General features: G+C 48.4%; 1 protein-coding gene and 1 pseudogene across 3 annotated transcripts in view; both read right to left on the bottom strand.

Annotated features, from left to right (window-relative positions):
- Positions 1 to 1716: 1716 nt before the first annotated feature.
- LOC144369157 (mitoregulin-like) overlaps positions 1717 to 20176 on the bottom strand; it is an 82933-nt gene continuing 64473 nt past the window's right edge. Inside the window, exons 3-8 of one of the 2 annotated variants that reach the window (XM_078028256.1) lie at positions 15112 to 15613; positions 14238 to 14337; positions 8527 to 8693; positions 5528 to 5741; positions 3436 to 3604; positions 1717 to 2791 (exon numbers count right to left, since the gene is read on the bottom strand). The gene's annotated coding sequence lies outside the window, so the exon portion shown is untranslated. The remainder of the gene's footprint in view (positions 2792 to 3435; positions 3605 to 5527; positions 5742 to 8526; positions 8694 to 14237; positions 14338 to 15111; positions 15614 to 20176) is intronic. The other variant, XM_078028257.1, reaches the window with a different exon arrangement.
- The window catches only part of LOC144369155 (mitotic checkpoint serine/threonine-protein kinase BUB1-like), a 79505-nt pseudogene continuing 61045 nt past the window's right edge, over positions 1717 to 20176 (bottom strand). The window contains exons 26-32 of the transcript XR_013428628.1: positions 19015 to 19120; positions 17704 to 17786; positions 15455 to 15613; positions 14238 to 14337; positions 5528 to 5741; positions 3436 to 3604; positions 1717 to 2791 (exon numbers count right to left, since the gene is read on the bottom strand). The product of XR_013428628.1 is annotated as a mitotic checkpoint serine/threonine-protein kinase BUB1-like (transcript). The remainder of the gene's footprint in view (positions 2792 to 3435; positions 3605 to 5527; positions 5742 to 14237; positions 14338 to 15454; positions 15614 to 17703; positions 17787 to 19014; positions 19121 to 20176) is intronic.

Consider the following 20176-nt stretch of genomic DNA (forward strand, 5'->3'; position numbering starts at 1 on the left):
CACTAACCACAGTTAGGACCCTGGCCTCATTCCCCAGTTGGGATCATTAGACTCCATAAAGGACAGTCTCTAAGATGCTCAGTAAACCACCACCCTCTGCACAACCCATAACCCTATTCACCCAAGAGGCAAGAGGATTTCTATTCAGGAAAACCAGGAAAGGGAGAGCCTTTCTCAAGGACACAAGGACATTAGTGAGTGAGGGAGTGATTAATGGATGGAGAACTATTTCCACCACCAACTTCCAGGAGCATATATGGCCCTTTGGGCACAGGTACAGACCCTTTTTTTCCAATCAAGTTTTTCAGAGAAGTGAGGCTGCCTTCTAGATGGCACCTCCACACTAAGGGGGTCTCCTACTTCTTCCACATGTATATATTGCAACGGGCCTCCCACTGTGCATCTGAGAACACTCTGTGGGCATCTGTAGCCTTTCAAGACCCCAGAAACCATGCGGGCACCCCAGCACCAGCAGAGCATTTGTGCACATCACAACAATCACCCCGGGTGAGAACTCTCCGTTCCACTCTGTACTATGCCCTGCCATCTGTACTGATCAGTCCAACCCCTCTCCTTCCTGTTTCTTGATTATATTACCATGGTTCCCACACATGGATGCCAGGGTGCTTGTGGACCCCCAACCATTTGGGTTCCAGGAACAAATGCCACAGTGGAATGTGTTTGCGAACTTCTGGATGACGGGAAGTCCCACCCTCCAGGTTTTCATCTTCAATGTAATGAGTGCAGAGGGAGCCAGGAGGGCTCTGTCAGGTAGAGAGGTGGGAGCTGATGGAGCCTCAACTAAGTGCCCAGGACTCTGGGTTCAGAGCTGGTGTTATGTGGAATTGTTGAGAGATGTGACGAAAACCCAGCTCACTATATGCAGAGACAGCAGATGCCCTCACGTGGTCAGGCTGCTGTGCTTCTCAGAGCCCCAAGATGTTCCACAGGTGTGGAGGTGGGGAACCCACGTGCCAGCCCAGGCTGCTCCTGAGCACCTCTACCTGGATTCGAAGCACGTGACTCTGCATCAGAGTCATCACATCAATGTATCCAGGCCCCCCACCCCAAAAGTTCTCTCAGAGACACTGAAGTTCAACTGGCTCTGGATTTGACCTTTTCTCTGGGATTCTGGGGGCCCATTAATTAGGAGGTCACAACAATTCTCAGCACACAGGCTGAGCCTACTGAGATCCCAGGAGTATCCAGGCATTGCTTCTATTTATAGTCCATCATGACCCACGACACTGTGGACACGTATTGCACTCACTAAAGAAACCACCAGGCCCAGGGCCTTCGTGCCACTGGCCTGCAGAGATCTGGAGGAGCAGGCAACCTATAGGCTGCGTGGAACCAAAGACCCTAGATCCTGAGATCTGAGCTGGACACACAGGTCATGTGCACACAGTCACCACTGTCACTGAGAGTGCAATTGAAACACCCGCAGAGTTAGCAGTGGACCTGGTATGCCCACGAGTGAGGGTGATCTGCATTTCTTGAAAATGATCGTGTCCAGAGAAAGGCAAATTTTGTAGGATTTCACTTATCTCAGATTCTCAATTATCAGGTTCATAAAAAGTAAATACCATGTTCTTTTCCTAGGCCTCAAGGGCACTAGAATTCAGCATTGATGGCAAGAGTATGTCCACGTGAGTTCTGGAGATGCATGGTGGTGACGCCTATACACCAACATGAACATGCTTAATGCCACTCAACTGTGTACTCCAAAATGGTTTAATTACAAAACGGATGTTTGGTGTCAATTACCACAATGTAAACACTTGGGAGACTGCTGATTGACTTATCTTAGCATAGTTTGTGTTGTATTGGCACTGGGTAATTCATAGCACAGATTTTATTTCTCAAATTTGGGAGGCTGGAAGACCAAGACCGGGGGCCAACTTGTAAGAACGTTCTTGTTGTGTCCTCCTGGGCAAGCAGGTGAAAGAGGGACAAGGGCTGATTTGAGAAGCCCTTTCCCAGGGAAGGAGAATCCATGGCCTAAGCACGTCTTCAAGTTCCCACCCACTAACACATCATAATGCAGAGACAGCATAGAATGACAGCCCATGCTCCCCAGAACATCCCAACTTTTGGCATGAGTCCATTTCTGCAACATTTCACAAGTCATGATTTTGGATAAGACAAGAGTTAAGCTGAACACATGGGGAGCGGGCTCCCTTCTCGTCTGCTGCTTGCAGTGTTGCAGGTGGCCTTACAAGCCATCACTGAGGTTCTGCACAACAGATCCGACTGCCCCCCATCACATCTCCATGAGGCTGACTCACACACAAGTCCTGAACACTCCCAAGCCCAGAAACCAGAAATGTTACAAGAAATCCAAGGGAGATTTGTTCAAAGTCAGCCCAAAACACCTGTCCACACAGGCTCAAGTCCCTTACAAAAGTGCCCGAGTATTTGCATTTAAACCCTGCATATCTTCTTCCTGTAGCACTTCCATTATCTCCAGATGACTTCTGACACCTAATACAATGAAAGGGCAGTGTGATTCTCTGTAACACTGTAAGATCCAGGAAACAATGAGGAGAGAAGTATCTGTCCAGAGAGACACAACTCCTTTCCTAATAGTTTGGATTTCCAGCTGGTGGGGATCATGGATGCAGAAGAATGGGTGCAGGGCCAACTGCACTTTCTTGCTTTGCATTGAGGGGAGGAAACACTGCAGCCAGAATGAGGGCTTCTAGGAGCTGATATCCTTCAATTCAACATCTGGACACATCTGACCTTCAGGCTGGAAGACTTTCTAGCAGGGGATCCAAGGACTTGCCTACTGTGGAAGGAATCCAAAAGAATAACTTACTTTAAAGGACATCAAAGAGGTTCAGGAGGGAGGGAGCCAACCCAATTGTCTAGACCACTTTTAGAGGTCAGGGGGTGGGTTCCAATGCAAAACACCGCAGTCCCATGGAGAATTCTGCAGTGTGTTGGTGATTAAGGAGAATGTGTGAATCCAGGGGTCACTAGGTCCTCTCAGCCATAAGGAGGGAACCTGCCATAAAGGAACTAGCACAAGGGTGCGAGGAATGCTCACTGGGGGGAGATCTGAAGGAAGGAAAGTGTACTCATTAGAAAAGTGTGCCCTGAAAATTCTTAGCCAGCCAAAAGTCGTGCGAACTTGTGTGGAAAAAGAGTCTTTGCACAGTGATGAAGCTAAGAGCTCACATGATGGAACACGGCATCAACTGGGACCAAATCCAATTTCTGATATTCTTGTAGGAAGAGGAGAGTCTGGACCCAGAGACCAGGGAGACTTGGGGATACAGCCTAAGTGAGGATGGAGTCAGGAGGGGATGCCCATATGGGAACCACAGATCGTGGGCAGCAGTAGGAGAGTGGGAAGGGCTGGGAGAGTTGGGGGGACAGTCCCCTTGAAACTTGGGAGGGGTTATGGAACTGGGACAGCCCAACACCTACTGTGATGAGCCTCTGGAGCTCAACGGAAGACACATCCTCTGTTGTCGGCCACCCAGTTGACAGAGTTTGGTTGCAGCAGCCTAGGACCCAGCTGAAGGTCTGAGTTGTTGGCCATGCAGGTTGGATCTGGACCACAGACACCCTCATCAGAGACTGTAGGGTCTCAGCCCTGAGGCAAGACAAGCACCAAGTCAGGCCAGGTGGGGAAACGGCGAGGCACACACTCTGGGGGCTGGTGCCTGTGTTACTGGGAGCACTTCTGATCCCAATTCCCTGATCTGCTGCCAACACAGGCTACAGAGGAGGGTACAGGGACACAGACCACGGATCTGCCCCACTCAGTGGGCCCAGGCCAATACCACACCCAGCAGCCTCGTGCCATACCCAGTGAGTCTCGAAGCGGCCCCCTCTTCCCATCCTGAGAGCTCTTCCCTTCCTCATGTGCCACTAGCTCCCTACTGTCTCTGGCAATATCTACTCTGTGAGATGACAACATCCATGGGTACTGCTCTCTCATCCCAGGACAGTGTGGTCCCACACACCCTGGTGAAATGGGCCGCCTGGAAGCTGGACCTGGAGGTTGTTGAGGCTGAATGGCAGGTATGGTCCTCTGGCACTTTATTATTTAAGTTAAAAACACAAAAACAAAAACAAAAAACGGGTCTTGGTGCTCAAAAATGTTTGATTTGCATATTCTCATCCCCTAACCCCAATATTTTCATTATTTCCTCACATATGAAATCTTACTAGGAGAAAGTTAATTTCGTATTATACAAAGTTGATTGAAATAACATTGGTATAAATAATCAATCACCATACTTTCAATTTTTGTTCCGCTTTCCTCTTAGAAACCACATGGATACAAGAGAACAGAGGACAGACTCATGGAAATGCTTGAAATGACAAGAAGCTCCCACTCAAGCTCAGCATTTAGTCCTGGACAGGGTAAGACCAGGCCACTTTGACATCTGTTCCAAAGAGTCTACCAACACAATCCTCTGACTGATCCCTGACTGAGCCATAGGAACTGGCTAGAAAAGCCTTGACATCCTCAATACATTCTTCACTTCAGAATACTTGACAACCATTGATATCCATCTCTCGTTACCTTGTTCCCCAGCCAACCATTCTTCAACAAATTCAAAGGAGCAACTCATGCAAGCACACAGAGAGAGGTGTTCACTACACACATCCATGTGTGAAAAAGACAACTGGTATTTCTTGTTGGGGCTATTTCAAATGAAATCCCTTCTGCATGACCTCCACAAACAAAAGGAAAATATTTGTGAAATTCCCACATAGAAGAGAAGATACACTTGCCAAGGAGGCAGTGCCAAGAATTTTGACACTGCAAATGTAGAGTGTGTGTTTAGGAAGCAGTCACAGTTTCCATGAGAGAGTCCCATGAAATCAATTGGGAAGATCCATGCTCTAGCCCTACCATGCACGTGATGTGACTTGAAAGAGTCATTTAGTCTTAGTAACCATCATCACTAACCACTAAGTCAATGAATAAAGGTCCTCAGGTATCAAGCGACAAAATGTGGGATGAGCATGGAGGAGGATGGGTGGGAGAATCCTCCCCCTCTAACACAATTAGGGAAGGATGTGCTGCCCTCAAGTGGCTGGGGGACCTGGGATCCTGCCACAGAGGGGGATTCCAAACCTCACATCCCCTGACCCAGGCCAGAAGACCAGGTAGAGTCCAAGGACCCTGGGGTGGCCCAATGGCAATAAAGGTCAAAAGGAACTAGGGATCTGCCTGGACCCTCAATCCCCTACTCTGAGCAGGGCTGCATGACGAGGCCAGAGGCCATCCACAGCAATCTGCCTTTATAGGAAAACAGGGACTGCAGGCTGCCTCTGGCTCACTGAATCAGGGTGGTATTTTCATAAAGCAAGACCACTTCCTCACATTTGACCAGCAGCTCATGCGCTGACAGCACAATGGCTGGCTTGACTCAGGCCCTGAGAAATAAAATAGAAAATTCATAGCAAACACATCTTTAGCTCTTCCACATCATCAGGGGGTGCGATTCATTTCCGTCAACAAAGGGGTCTGAAATGGTGTCTAAACATGCTGGGGACTCACCTCTGTGTGAAACTCTTCAGGAAAAAGGGGATCAAATCTCATGAAGCAACTCTTCTCCCTTCTAGCCCATGGGCAATGCAAGGAACCTGCATGATACCAGAGGCTCACTTCTCTCTCCTGATGTCTTCTGGAAATGAATCATTAATGCTTCCTTCAAGGTGAAACAGAAGCCTGCATTCCCAGCTGCACAGAAGTGTCTGAGGGCACTGTCTCCCTTAAAACCGAAGAAGAAAAACAGGTCATTAAAGAGGCATATGGATTAGAGTACATGTTCAATGATCCATCCTCCCTGGAGCCTTCCACACGCCCATCTTCCACATTCACAGAGCAATGCTTGGCCATTCTCAAAGACCAGGAGACCATGATGCTCATCACCAGGAAGTCATTAAAGGACTCGAACAGAGCAGCATGGGTTGTAGAAGGTGGCACACCAAGGATCTTCAGCTCTGCTGCTACAACACAAGACCTTAACTTCAGTATTGACTTTCTGCCACCTACCAAGTACGATATTAGTGTCAAGCACAACATGCAGACATGCAAGTAGCAGGTGACACCCCACATCCATTTACAGAAGTGGGCAACATCTGCATTGGAACAAGAAAGTATCTTATCCTTACTGATAAAAATCATAAGAAACAAAGAATAAAATGGATGCAAGATTTCTCATTTCACTATTACGTAGCTGTTGGAATTCCCTATTAAAAAATACTTCCTCCAAAATAAAAAGTATCTCAGACATGTGTCAACTATTCAATGGATGACATTTTAAAACTATGGCCTTTACTTAATATTTATGTATGCTATAGCCCTGCCTAATGCTCTTTGAGAAAGGAGCACATAGAATTGGATCTTTGAAAACCTCACATTTGCTGATAAATATTACTGCTTATGTCAGGCATGGTGAAGTGAAAAGTGGGACTTTGGATGCTCAAAGAACACAATGTTGTGGGATTGGTGTCCCTGATTCATAGACAGTATGTGGTTTCTATGAAAGCCAGTGAGGGAGCAGGAGTAAGGAAGCTCATTGAACAGATGACCTCAGGGGATACTGGCAAGTAGGCCAAATTGAAGAACATGTTCCAGCTAACAATGGTATTTGGGCTCCTGAGCCCAGACTGGTTGTTAAAAAAGGTGCAGACAGGCAGTGTTCATGTACAAAATGTCTACCATTTAAAGGTGGGTAATTTAAATGGCATCTAGTTACACATCTGAAAAAATGGTCTGCCAACTTATGAATTTCATTTTAACAACAACAAGAAAAAAAAAAACCCAGACAATTGTGGGAGGCCATCCTCGCACGTGATTTGACTTAATTCCCTGGCTGGGTGAGAGGCGCTCAAACATAGTTGTGTCAGAGCCATTCCCCACCCTTTCCCAGGTCCGAGGGCTTGTCCATGCAGAGGCGTGCCTGGCCACTGACCTGAAGACCCAATCGTTGCCCTTGACCTTGGGATGCTGCCCCCCTTAACGTTCACTGGATGGGATTTTCCCTTGAATTTTTTATTCCCCAATAAAAGCTTACTCCCTGCATGCTCTCCCTCTCTCCCTAGTCTCTTGTGTAAACCTCGCCACCACATTAGGTGGCTAGAAGTGGGAGCTAGAAGAAGCCGTCTCAGAGCTGTGTGAAAGGTAATGAGAGTCTTGTGTCTTTAATTTAAAACTCACTAGCAATTTCTTATGAACTGAACCTTCTTTCATGAAGCTCGAGCTGGTCGCAAGGCAGAAACAATGAGACATATAAAGATAAAACCTTGTCTTCACCAGGACGCCTAGAAATAGGTTTTATTTGGCTCATGCAAATAGCTTTCAATAGAAATTCTGATTTCTGAATGAACCCATTTAATTTTATAATGCACAGATCACAAGGCTTTCTTTACAGAATATTCTCTTCTTCCTCTTAAAGCCTCACATAGAAAATGTCTCACAGGACATCTGAAGGGAATGACCCAAAGGATGAGAGAATGGCTGAAACCGTTCTCAAATGTGCCCATATAGCCTAAAGTGTAAAGGCATCTAATTGTTATCTAAAACAATTATGAACCTATTTGATCCATTATTAATAAATATCACCACTTTACCACTTGAAGCAAATCACAGAAAATTGGAAACAGATGATCATTGGCTTTGATACCTTTACTTCCATTTCATTACCCAGAGATGATCAACTCTATACTTCAAATGATGCAAATTTATTACAGAATGCCTAAGATCCTGAGGATTTATTTTGGCTCAGCCCATGGTATTGCTTCATTATTTTATTATTTTGTAATAAAATGTAACTTCATGTTGGATAATATATTCAAGTCATGAAAATATCATCCAACATCATTCTTCCCATTAGCCCAATTTCTCTGCATGCTCACTTACTCTTTAGGAATTTTACTAATTATTTGAAGGTTCTAGAGGACCTGTTAGACTTGTAATGGACAAACAATCCAACATACTCCAGGGTATGTAAGGGTGCCATAAGAAAATAAGGTCAGCCTACAGCAATGGGCAGCTGCCTGCCCCAGGGTGGGAGGAGCCCTGGCCATGGCACCAGGGCTGCTGGGCAGCAGAAGCCTCCACAGCCCTGCAGGGAGCCTGGAGCACAGCTCTGCAGAACCATGCCTAGCCCTGGACAGATGCACATGAGTTCCCATCACAGGCTAGAGTGACAGTCCCAGGTGCATGCCTGTCATGCCAGCCACCAGGGAGGCTGAGGAAGAGGAACCTTCGAGGTCAGCCTTGGCAACTTGACCCCGTGGCAGAGGGGAAAAAGTTTACAGGGGTCTCTGAGGGTGTAGCTCAGGTAGGTCACTTGCCTAACAGGCTCAAGGACCTGAGTTCAATCCCCAGAACCACACATACACCAAAAAGTGACCTTGGAACATGGTTTAAAATGATGGGTCAGGTACACAGAAGGAACAGGAGAGGGTTTTTAAAGCGAGGACTTAAAACAAAATCCACAGGTGCGACAGGAAAACAAAAGGACACAGAGTCAGTGAGACCTGAAATACCTGGGCAGGTCTGTCTTTTAACCTGCCTCCTGCCCCCAGGTCACACTGGGCTCCTCCATTGGCCCTCCCCTCTCCAGGGGGCCTGCGGATGGATCAGGCCACCTCTTCTCCTCTGAGGTCCAAGGCGCAGGCCACACTGCTGAGGCCACCGCATCCTGAACAGGACCCTGCAAATCAAAACCCACCAGCTGTGACCAGCAGCTCCGCTGAGGAAAGCCCTTAGGTGAGAACCAGGACAGCGGGGTCTCGCGGTGGGCGCTGTGGGGACCGCCCTGGGCTCCAGGGGACAGGCAACCCGGGGCCGAGGTTCCAGGGCGGCGTCAGAGTCCTCCTGGGGTCCCAACCTCCTGTGGGCGTCTAGACCTGGGCTGCTCCAGGCCAGCTCACCTTCTCGGCTCCTGGATCCCAGGAGCTGGACCCACCACACCTGGAGCTGCAGCCCCGCCTCCAGGGCACTACTTCCGGGCTCCTCCCACACTGAGCTGTGGGGGACCAGGCTCCATGTTCCCGCCCTGGCATAGGCCCCGCCCCCGTCTCCCTGGGGAAGGTGGGGCCCTTGGAGCCCTGCCAGAGGAGCTGTCACCTCAGGTGGTGAGCTAAGGCAGGACAGCAACTAACTAGAGTCCTAACCTGTCCCCAGCTTCCTAGGAGTTAGGCCTGTGGCTGCAAAAAACGAGATCCAACTATATGCTTTCCTATAAGAGACTCACTTTTACACTCAGAAGTTATAAAAGAAATCTTAATTTTATAAATTAATCCTCTATCTTAATTAACTCCAGAGTTTTAGAACAATTATCCTAGGGGCCACATTCAGGCTTCCAGCTGGCTGGAAGGAAACGGTGATCATGACCCTGGGCTGGCCTGAGCGAGGGGATCCCCGTTCCTGAGCTTCCTGGGAACTGGAGCAGCACCTTGCCCACTGTCCAGAAGCATCAAGGCATGGTGCAGGCCAGTTTCCCCCACTTCCAGGCGGGAGCAGCCTCAGCCCTCTTTGCAGCCACTCAGGTTCCCATGTCTACTCCTGACCTAGGAGCCGAAGACTGGCAGCCTCAGTGCCCCATGTGCACCCAGCAGTCATGCTGCGACTCCAGAGGCTGTTCTGCCCCAGGCCCCCATGGCCTGTGTTCCAGCTGCTGCTGAGTAACAGTGGTCGTCGCTGTGCTGCGCAGGGGAAGGCTGAGCCCTCCTTCCTTCCTTCCTTCTCACCCCCTCCTTTGCTGTTTGCTGCCCACCTCCCTGTTCATCTGTCTGGCAGGCTGGGCACTCCCACAGTGGGCACGCCTTTCCTTCTGGCACCTTCCCACTCCATGAGGCAATGCTGCTTACCTGTTTTTTTTTTTTTTTTTTTTTTAAATTCCTTTAGAGAAACCTCCTGACTTTTCCAAACCTAAGATGGCCAGAAAGTTCTGTGTCACCAAAGGTTAGCTGAGTTGAAGTAGTAAGAACATATCCTCTTGACCTCACACGGGGACCAGCAGTCTCTGGTGGCAGAGGTGCTGTGATTGGGGTGAATGGGCCTCAGGTAGGCCATATCCTATTTATTTTTAGCAATAATATAACAGCATTAAAAGAGAGGAAAAGAATGCATCAAGGAGAGTAACTAAGAACAGAGTAGGGACAAAGAGCATGAGAAGAAGATTAACATTAAACAGGGATGAGAGGTGGGAGGGAAAGGGAGAGAGAAGGGAAATTGCATGGAAATGGAAGGAGACCCTCAGGGTTATACAAAATTACATACAAGAGGAAGTGAGGGGAAAGGGAAAAATAATACAAGGGGGAGAAATGAATTACAGTAGAGGGGGTAGAGAGAGAAGAGGGGAGGGGAGGGGAGGGGAGGGGGGATAGTAGAGGATAGGAAAGGCAGCAGAATACAACAGACACGAGTATGGCAATATGTAAATCAATGGAAGTGTAACTGATGTGATTCTGCAATCTGTATACGGGGTAAAAATGGGAGTTCATAACCCACTTGAATCAAAGTGTGAAATATGATATATCAAGAACTATGTAATGTTTTGAACAACCAACAATAAAAATAAAAAAAAGAAAAAACAATGCATCAAAAAGGCAAAGGGAAGTCCATTTCTAGCACCGCCACACACACGTGCACGTAGCTTCCTTCTACAGGCCAGCGCTTCTTGGTGCTCAGAACTCAGAGTTAAAATTCGGAGCTTCCCCTCCCCTAAGGGGCTGAGAACCTGATCACTGCAAATTGAACCCTTTGTACAAGAGCTCCAGAACGAGAGAGGTAATTCCTATTTAACCCTGAGAGAAGGCTAAACAATATAGAGCACTAAGTTAGATCTGAAACAGCTCCAGAGTCAGAAAGCCAAGCCTTGGGGAGCCTGAGACACCTGTGTGCTCCCTGCCACGATGACAGCGCCCCCTAGCCTGTCCCAGCCCAGCCAGCTCGCTGAACAGTCTGCTGGGCCCCTGTGCAGGACCCTGGAGCTCTCTCCAGGGAGCAGGGGTCTGCCCAGCTTCATCCGCATTTTCAAGGTCTCTTGACACCCACAGGCTACACTCATGTAAGGCTGTGGGCTGGGGCAGCTAGGGCCCTAGGGGACAAAGGGCTCTGAGACAAATAGGGCTTCCTGCTCTTGGCGCTGCTGCTCCACTGTTCTGTGCTCGCTGGCGTCCTGGAAAGACCCCTCGTGTCTCCTGGGAGCAGAGACATGGCTGAGCCAAGGTGGAGCTGGTAGGCAGGGCAGGTGGGGCTGGAGGTGGATGCTCCTTGGAAAGAGAGGAGAGGGCTGCAGGTGCCACACTCGCTCCCTTCTCTCTGTAGGTAGCAGGATGGGTGGCGAGGATGCCCAGTTGGGTCAGTCCTGCCTTTGCCCCTACAGGTGCTCAGGCAGGGCAGCAACATCCTAAAGTTCACATCTGGCCCCTGACCTTGACCTATGTACACCGCAGCCCATGGTCCACGCTTTGGAAAGGCCTAGGGCCTCTGGTTTCACTGCCATGGCCTGCTGTCCGTGAGCCAGCCTGTCCCTGGGTCACAACAGCAGGGTGCCCAAACCCACCCTTAGCATCACCAGGGATGCACACGGCAGGATCTCGCCATGTGCAGAGGCAATGCCAGGACAGCCCAAGTCTGGGTAAGGGGCAGGGGCGGCAGCAGCAGGGCGCCTGAGAGGCATGCTCTGATATCAAAGGTCTGGGTGCCCGTGTGCACTACACTCAAGCGAGAGCCTCAGTCCCTGAGGTTGGGGACAAGGACCCAGGGCCCTTCTTAGTAAGCCAACACACAGAAGAGTGCTCCTAGTTTCATCCACCCCCTGCACCACAGTCAAACCTGACCTTGAGATGGTGAAGGGACTTAAAAGCTAGTATCTGGAGCCACAGAAACTGCCGGAAGCGCTGTGCTGACAGGGCAGCGGGGGTGCCCTGGGCTCCCGGAGGAGCGGCTGGCAGCAGCAGCAAGAGGGAGAACTAGGCCCCATGGGTCCGGCTGGCCCCTGACAAAGACCGCTACTGTGCTGCTTCTCCTCACACTGGGAAAAAAACACAATTTTCTGAGAAAAGATTTGCCAAAAAAAGGGCCACGAATATCCAGGAAAAGAAAAAAGAGGCGGGGCAGGTAAGGAGAGATTAATCCCCAGGAGCACGTTATTAACAGTTACTGAAAGACTCAACACCCGTGTGTGATGACAAGCACCTGTCAGCTCTGGAGAAGGAACAGGGGATATTTAAAGCAAGGCCCTGACCCAGGGGCGGAAGCCACCACTCAGTCTGCTTCCCCTGCTGCTCCCCAACCTGCATCAGGCTCACCGTCTCCTGTCCCCTGTGTGACCTGGAGGAAGGCCCTCTCATCCCTCCAATCGGTTAACATCTGTTTTAAATTCCTCAGTCCTCTTCATTTGAACAAATTTCAGGAAATGGCAGCATGTATCTACCTGGTGTGCACTGACATTTATTTGGATATAAAATAATTAGGATATAGATAATTATAGCCAACACCACTGTGTTTCTGTATAGCCAGGGACTATAAATATGGACTAAGTGTTTTATATACTTGCTTTCAATTAAACCTCATTACAGCTGGAGGGAATTGACATTGCTATTATCCCCATTTTAAAGAGGCAGCTACTGAAACCCCGAGAGAAGGTTACATGACTACAGGGGATCCAGTGAGAACTGGAAGCTCTGGGATCTCCCCAGGAAAAGGCAAATGAAACCATGGTGAGAAACTGCTGTTCACTTTTTAAACTGGTCTAAACAGAAAAATCATACCACATGCTGCCAAGAACACGGAATCACTGAAACCCGTGCACAGAGAGGGGGAGAGGGTCAATGGCACAGGCATTCAGGGAAGCAGCCAGACCAACACCAGATGTAACAACAAACCCTCTGCTAGGCAGTCCTACTTGAGATGTAGGTAGCCTCACATCCACACACGCAGAAACGTGTATGCAAATATTTAGAGCAGGTTTATTTATAGTCACCCAAACCTAGAAAAACCCAAATGACCACCAACTAGAGGATGATAAACACATGGTGGCATGTCCATGAAATGCAGCAGTAACCATTTAGAATGAACAGGAACAAATCACTAACAAAGGCAACAGCGTGGACGAGCCTCAGATGTATGATGGTCCAAGACGCCAGACTCAGAGGCTGCAGGCCGCAGGCCACATGAGTCCACCTATGGCATCTGGGAAAGGCCAAAGTGCTGGGGAAAAAAACTGAAGAGTGCTTCCCCAAGTCCAGAGCTGGGAGCTGACAACAGAGGGACACAAAAGAACCTTTGAGAGCAAAGGGAATATTCTTTGGATTGTGGTGATTGTCACGTGATCGGTACATTTGTCAAAACTCCAGGAACTGCAACCCCCAAATCATAAATTTTACTGCATGCAAGTAAAACCTAAATAAACCTAAGATTAAAAAAAAAAAAAAAAGTTCATACTGTAGTAACTTGGCCACATCAGTGTTTATAGCAGCTCAATTCACAGTAGCCAAGATACGGAACCAACCTAGGTGCCCTTCAACAGATGAATGGATGAGGAAAATGTGGTATCTATACACACAAGAGAGCATTACTTAGCCTAAAGAAGAAGGAAACTATAGCATTTGCCAATAAATGGATGGAACTGGAGATTATCATGCTAAGTGAAATATGCTAGTCAGTCCCCAAAAACCAAAGGCCAAATGTTCTCTCTGATATGCAGATGCTAAAGCACAATAAGGGGAGGGGAGGGAAGAAGAAAAGTTCATTGGATTAGACAAAGAGTGTGAGGGGGAGGGAGAGGGGCTGGAAATAGGAAAGACAGCAGAATGAGTGGGACGTCACTTTCCTGTGTTTACATATGAACCCACGACCAGTGGAACTCCACACTATGTACAACCACAAGAATGGGAAGTCGCACACCATGTATGTAGGATATGTCAAAATACATTCTCCTGTCCTATAAAACCAAAAAGAACAAGTAAAAAAAGATTTCCCTGAAGATAGGCCCAGGCATTGGTAAGTCTCATTTGTTCAAAAGTAGCTGAAGGATTTATTACCAAGTCTGTCACTTGAGCTTAGTGTTAAAGAAGAGTAAATGATGCTAAGCTTTATTATTTTTCTATTTCTCTTCTGCTCTTTGGCAAAAATAATTAATTAGGTAAAAAGTAAATGACAAGAGACAGCCAAGCAGGGGGGACCCAAGGCAGATGCGACCTGGGGCCGAGTGCCCCGCGGTCACTGCCCGGGAAGCGGGACGCACCTGAGCATGCTCCATGACCTTTGGGTGAGAGACCTCAGTTTCACCAGGAGTTGAGGCTGCCTCCGCATGGTCATCATCTGCTGGAAAACACTGCCTTGCGCTGTCAAACAGAAACAGACCCACAGCTGTCAGCGCTCGGAACGGGTAAGACTATTTGTTAAGACTATTAAGTGACAGGTCAGCACAACTGGTGGTTATAGCAGGCAGGAGGCGCCCACATCCCTCCGGCTGTCAGAAGAGACCTGGCGGTGACAGACACCTGCGGCCTCCCTACAGCACCCCTGGCCACTAGGGCAGATGGCCGCAGCAGCACGCAGGGAAAGGGGGAAGGGCACATGCGGCCCCAGGAAGAAGCACCTACACCCCAAACCCCAACTCCTTCCTGTTCCAAGGAGGAGAGAGCCTGCCACTGGGGCAGCAGCCAGGGTTGGTGTCCTGGACCACACAAGGACGGGAGGGCTGAGGCGTGCGAGGGGGCTCCAGCCGTCAGCCCACAGCTTCCCGGGGGAGGGCCCATCTGTGCTGCCCTCCACTCCCTTCCCTGGTGTCCCCTGGCCAACAGACATACTGACGGGTGCTCCATCTTCCTGGAGGGTGAGGTGGCATGCATGTCACGATTTCAATGCCTACACGCCCTGACCCTGAAATGGGCCATCTCTGAGGAAGCCGGCTTCACTCACTCTGTACCTGCCACAGCATCAGCTCAGCGTTCAGCGACAGAACTAACGCAGGGCCCCATTTCTCACGATTTTCAACATTATAGTCTTACATGTGCTACCAAAATAACAATCACTGAGATAAAAATGACTAAGATCACATCACCAAATGGCACATCTTAAAACATGGGAATCCAAGTAGAAACTGTCATGCTTACTGGAATATGGCTGCCTTCTCTGAAGCCTCTGCCATTTGTTTCATCTTTAAGGAAAAGGAGGTGCCACGGTTTGGATCTGAGGTGTTCCCCAAAGGCCCACAAATTAAAGGCCTGGTCACCAGCCTGTGGCACTGAGGGAGGTGTGGGACCTTTAAGAGATGGGGCCTTATGGGAGGAGGCTAGGACACTGGTCAGTTGAAGATACTGGACCCCAACCCTTCCTCTGAGTCCTGGCAACCATGAGATGAACAGGCCTCCTCTGCCATGTGCTCCCACCTTGATGTCACAGGCTCAAAGAAACGGCCAAGCAATCATGGACGGAAACCCGTGAAGCAAAATAAACCTCTTTCTTCTGAAGTTGATTATCTCAGGTACGTTGTCACAGTGACGGAAAGCTGACAGAAGGCAGCGCACCACTGCAGTACCTCTTCTGGACACTGAAGGGTCCACTTCAACACCTTTTTCATAAGGAGTGCCACCATTCAAGAAGAGCTCGTAAGTTCTGTGAAAGAATAACATACTATGATGGCTGCGCATGGCGGGCATTCCGTAGACACCTGAACCAGAAGTGAAACATTTTTAGCACAAATGTATTCATTCTAATTATGTCTCATTGATGGATGAGAATGACAGTGTTGACCCTTCCATGGGGTGTCATCTCAGCAAAGAGACTCTGTCCCAAGCATCAACACAGGAAATGTACTTATATGAAAATGAGAAAGATTTCTGTTATTAAGATGGGCCTGAGGCTGTAGCTCAGTGGTAGAGCACTTGCCTTGCACACGTGAGGCACTGGGTTCGGTCCTCAGCACCACATAAAAATAAACAAATAAAAATAAAGATGTTTTGACTTGAATGACTTGTTAATAGCAAGTAATTACTGTTTTTAAATGTGTTGAATCAATATTTGAAATTAACCCATTATGAATTTATATGATTTTTAAAATAAAACAGTAACATAGATCGTTGTAAAATGTTGGAATGGGGGCTGGGGTTGTGGCTTGGAGGTAGAACACTTTGCGTAGCATGCGTGAGGCACTGGGTTCGATCCTCAGCACCACATAAAATAAAAAATAAAAATATTGTGTCTACCGATAACTAGAAAATAAATATTTAAGAAAAATGTTGGAATGGCATAGACAGGACACGTAAAAAGTGAAAAATTCCTCTGTCCTTCCCCCTACTTCAGTAAGTCTCCTGCCCTGACTGTCACCCACCCTGTGACTCCCTGTGCCTCACAATACACATCAGAATGCTTCCCTATCGACCGAGCTCCACCTTCTAGGAAATAACTGGGACCTCACTTTGCCAAGGTGGAATTTTGGATGTTTCCTTATTTTTTTCTTCTAAGTATAAGTGAAAACCCTGAACATATTTTTTAAAGAATCATAAGAAACTTGAGTTTCTGTATTCACTCCTGATAATGGGGCGCCCCTCCTGCTCCGGCTAGGATGAAATTAGAAACTAGGGTTCAGTGGTAAGGAGGCTGTGCAGGGCATGTTATCCAAGTTAATCCTCACCAGGAGCTTGTGGGGTAGGAATTATTTCCCCAGATTAAAGGTGGGGGGAATTTGGACACTATGGCGCATACCTCCTGTTATACAGGCAGTGTGGGACCCAGCACCCTGAGTTTCCGTAATGACAAATTTAGAATCTTGATCACCATCCTCCCTACTGCTTGTCCATCTGTAGCCCTCTGTGAATGTCCTGTTTATATCCTAGACTTAGATCTTTATTTTCCCCATTTAAAAATTCAGATGAGCTGGGTGAGGAGGCACATGCCTATGATCCCAGTGACTTGGGAGGCTGAGGCAGATGGATCACAAGTCAAAGACAGCCTCAGTAACTTAGTGAGGTCCTAACTAACTCAGCGAGACTCTGTCTCAAAATAAAAAATAAAAAGGACTGGAGATGTGGCTCAGTGGTTAAGCACCCCTGGGTTCAATCACTGGAACCAGTAAATAAATAAATACAAATTCAGATGATCTTTTACTTATTAGTTTTCAAGGGCTCTTTTTACGTTAGGGCTAACAACATTCCAACTTTGTGGTATGCATGAGGATATTTGCTTCTAGCTTGCACTGTGCTTTTAAAGTTTAAATTTGCTTACAGGAGGGCTGGGGCTGAGGTAGAGCACTTGCCTAGCAAGTGCGGGGCCCTGGGTTCAGTCCTCAATACCACATAAAAATAAATAAATAAAGGTATTGTGTCCAACTACAACTAAAAAATAAATATTAAAAAAACTGCTATAATTTCAATGTCCTACACAGATTCACAGAGGACCTGGGGACCCTGGACTTAGCTTTTGCACTGTTTTCAGCATGGTGGAATGTGCCAGTACTTCAGGGAACAGTCCCAGCAGGCAGACAGTGCAAGCATATTCTAGAACATGTCCTATGTGTCCTTCTCCCTCTCTGGGGGAGGGTGTGTGTGTTGCTTTCATACACTACTTTATACAACACTAAAATCAACATTAAAAGCCCTCGCCCCAAAAGCTGTTGACATGCCAACAGAACAAACCTGAGTTCCTTGATCCTAAAAAAAGAACTTCTACAAAATCACACAACTGCTAGGAATTCGCAGAGCACTTACTTTGCTGGTATTGGAACGCCACTGGCATCGAAGAGCCTGAGAAACACCCAGCCGCAACTCAACTCTCCTCTCTCACCCGTTGACTAGGAAATAAAACAAGTCTGAGAAACAACATCTGAACGAGTCAAAATTATAAGCACATGCAAGCCCCTGAAAGGAACAAGGCCAGTATCCCCGCTTAGGGCTAAGCAGTTCTGCCCCAGAAAATCAAATGAAACGTGGTGGGTCCCACGGTACAGCAGAGGTGGCACTTTAAGTGATGCTCACCTTTTGTCAAAATTTCCCTTGAAAATCCCTGAAACTGTTGATGTGCCAACAGGTGCCTCAGGAGCTGAGCACTTCCTGTGGCATCACCCAGAGGCACATGGGTGCTCCTGAATCAGCAAGCTCTGTCTCCCTGCAGTGGACTGTGGGGATTCAGCATGCAAAGGCCTTGACACCTGGAAGTCTGCCCCACTGTCCACTGCCAGAGGCCACTGGGCCTGGCTCCGGGCTGCTCCTCTCCTCGCTCTGACTCATCTGCGACTCCCCTGGGTTTACTTGTCCTAAAGAAACCCGGGATGATGCAGTACACAGGGTACCTGTGGTGGCTCTGGGCTACGAGGGGCCGGGTTCCTATACTGCATTCAGATGCTGCTAGGGGGTGGGAGATGGAGGGCTGCTAGCATGGCCACGCCTCGGCTCCAGCAGTTCACATGACACCATGCTTCTGGTGTTCCCTGCACAGAACCGCCACTTGGCCAGGTCTCTCAATAAGAATTGCTGACTGCAGGGCCAGGTGCACTGGGTCCTGGGGTTGAAGTGCCATGGTGCTTCTGATCACTTTCTGAAAACCCCTTCTGTTCTGAATTTCCATTCTTTAGGAGCTCTGGCGTTCACTGGTGCTACACATGTAAGCAGGTCCTGTTCATCTTAAATGCCACTGAGAAAGCAGCACTGCATAAGAATCATCAGCACTGCCAGCTCGTTCCACCAGAGATGAAAATCCCACCTAGGGAAACCCTCCAGGACTTCACTCACAGACACACACACTCCAGCACTCCTTTTTTTTTGGGGGGGGGGGGGAACTGATCCCAGGGGTGCTTCACCACTGAGCCACATCCCCATCCCTTTGAATTTTTTATTTAGAGACAGGGTCTCACTAAGTTGCTTAGGTCCTCTCAAAGTTGCTGAGGCTGGCTTTGAACTTGCCATCTTCCTGCTCAGCCTCCTGAGTCGCTGAAATCACAGGCCTGAACCATGGCACCCAGCCTGCCAATTCCCTTTTAACTGGTATATTATAAAGTGACATTTATCCTGCGTCTGACATACATTGCGAAGAAATTCCAAGTTCAAATAATATTCCCAGGTCTGGAGATGAAGAATTGGACCTGATAAAACAGTCGCCATGGAGCAAGCATGGCAAGAAGCCAGTGACCTGGAACGATAAAGAAACATGGGTTACTGACCACAGTGCACAGTGGGAAGGGGCGTTCTGCCCCGTCCAAGGCACAAGGCTTGTGCCTCTGCATTACCACAAAGGTCTCTTAAGGAAAGTTAAGAGCAGACGGACTGACCCATCCACACCACTGACTTGGTAAACACACTCAGCTCCCTTGTTGAGGGAAACACCTTTCTCTTCACTTACTTTTCTCCGAGCAGGGCTAACATACAACCTGTGCAGCAAACCACCCCAAGGTGCTCAAGGCCCACTTGGCATATGCTGTAAGGTTTTTATGCCAATCGCTGTTCATTTTAAACAGAATTGAGTGGCTGGGCACACATGTCTGCTGGGCTTTCCTGATGCCTGCCTGGAACAGGCCCCCTCCCCTTGGGCTCCTCCAACCCCTCTCCCTACACAGCATCCATCCCCCCCTTCTTGCCTATAAAACCCTACCCCGTCTTTGAGGTCTAGTTTTCTTTTACAAAACCTCCTGAGGCTCAAGGGCTAGAATTAACTTCCCTCTCCTCTGTGTTTCCCAAAGCGCTTGGAGACCCATATCCTCACAGCCTGCCTGATCAGAGTAATCCATAGCGCCCGCCCCACAGGGCCACTCTAAGGATTGAATAAACCAGGGACCCAAGGGCCTGTGCGTGGCTAGAGCATCCTAAGTAGAGAGCATTCTTATTATTTGCACCTGTGTTTCTTCCCCACTGACATACAAGTAAACCCTCATGCACTAGGAAGAAGTGGGCACGTAACGGATACCTCAGTTCATTCAGGAAGGTGACAAGCACTTTGTTATTCCTCCCAAAGCTCACCTTTATATCCTGAGAAAGCATGACACACAGCTGTGCATCACAGAACTGTGAAATGACAGACCCAAAGATATGTGGTGTGTCTCCCTGGAGGCAGGGAGGTCAGGAGGTCAGGAGGCCATGCTCACTTTCAGGCATTGTGCTGTAGTCAAGCAAGGATGCCTGCGGCACCCAGCAAGCTGCGGGCCTCACTCACAGCCAGTGCCCTCTCAAGGAACCCCCATTTGTGTTAAGA

The sequence above is a fragment of the Ictidomys tridecemlineatus genome, chromosome 12 (genome assembly GCF_052094955.1).
Source record: "Ictidomys tridecemlineatus isolate mIctTri1 chromosome 12, mIctTri1.hap1, whole genome shotgun sequence".
In the NCBI taxonomy this organism is placed as follows: domain Eukaryota; kingdom Metazoa; phylum Chordata; class Mammalia; order Rodentia; family Sciuridae; genus Ictidomys; species Ictidomys tridecemlineatus.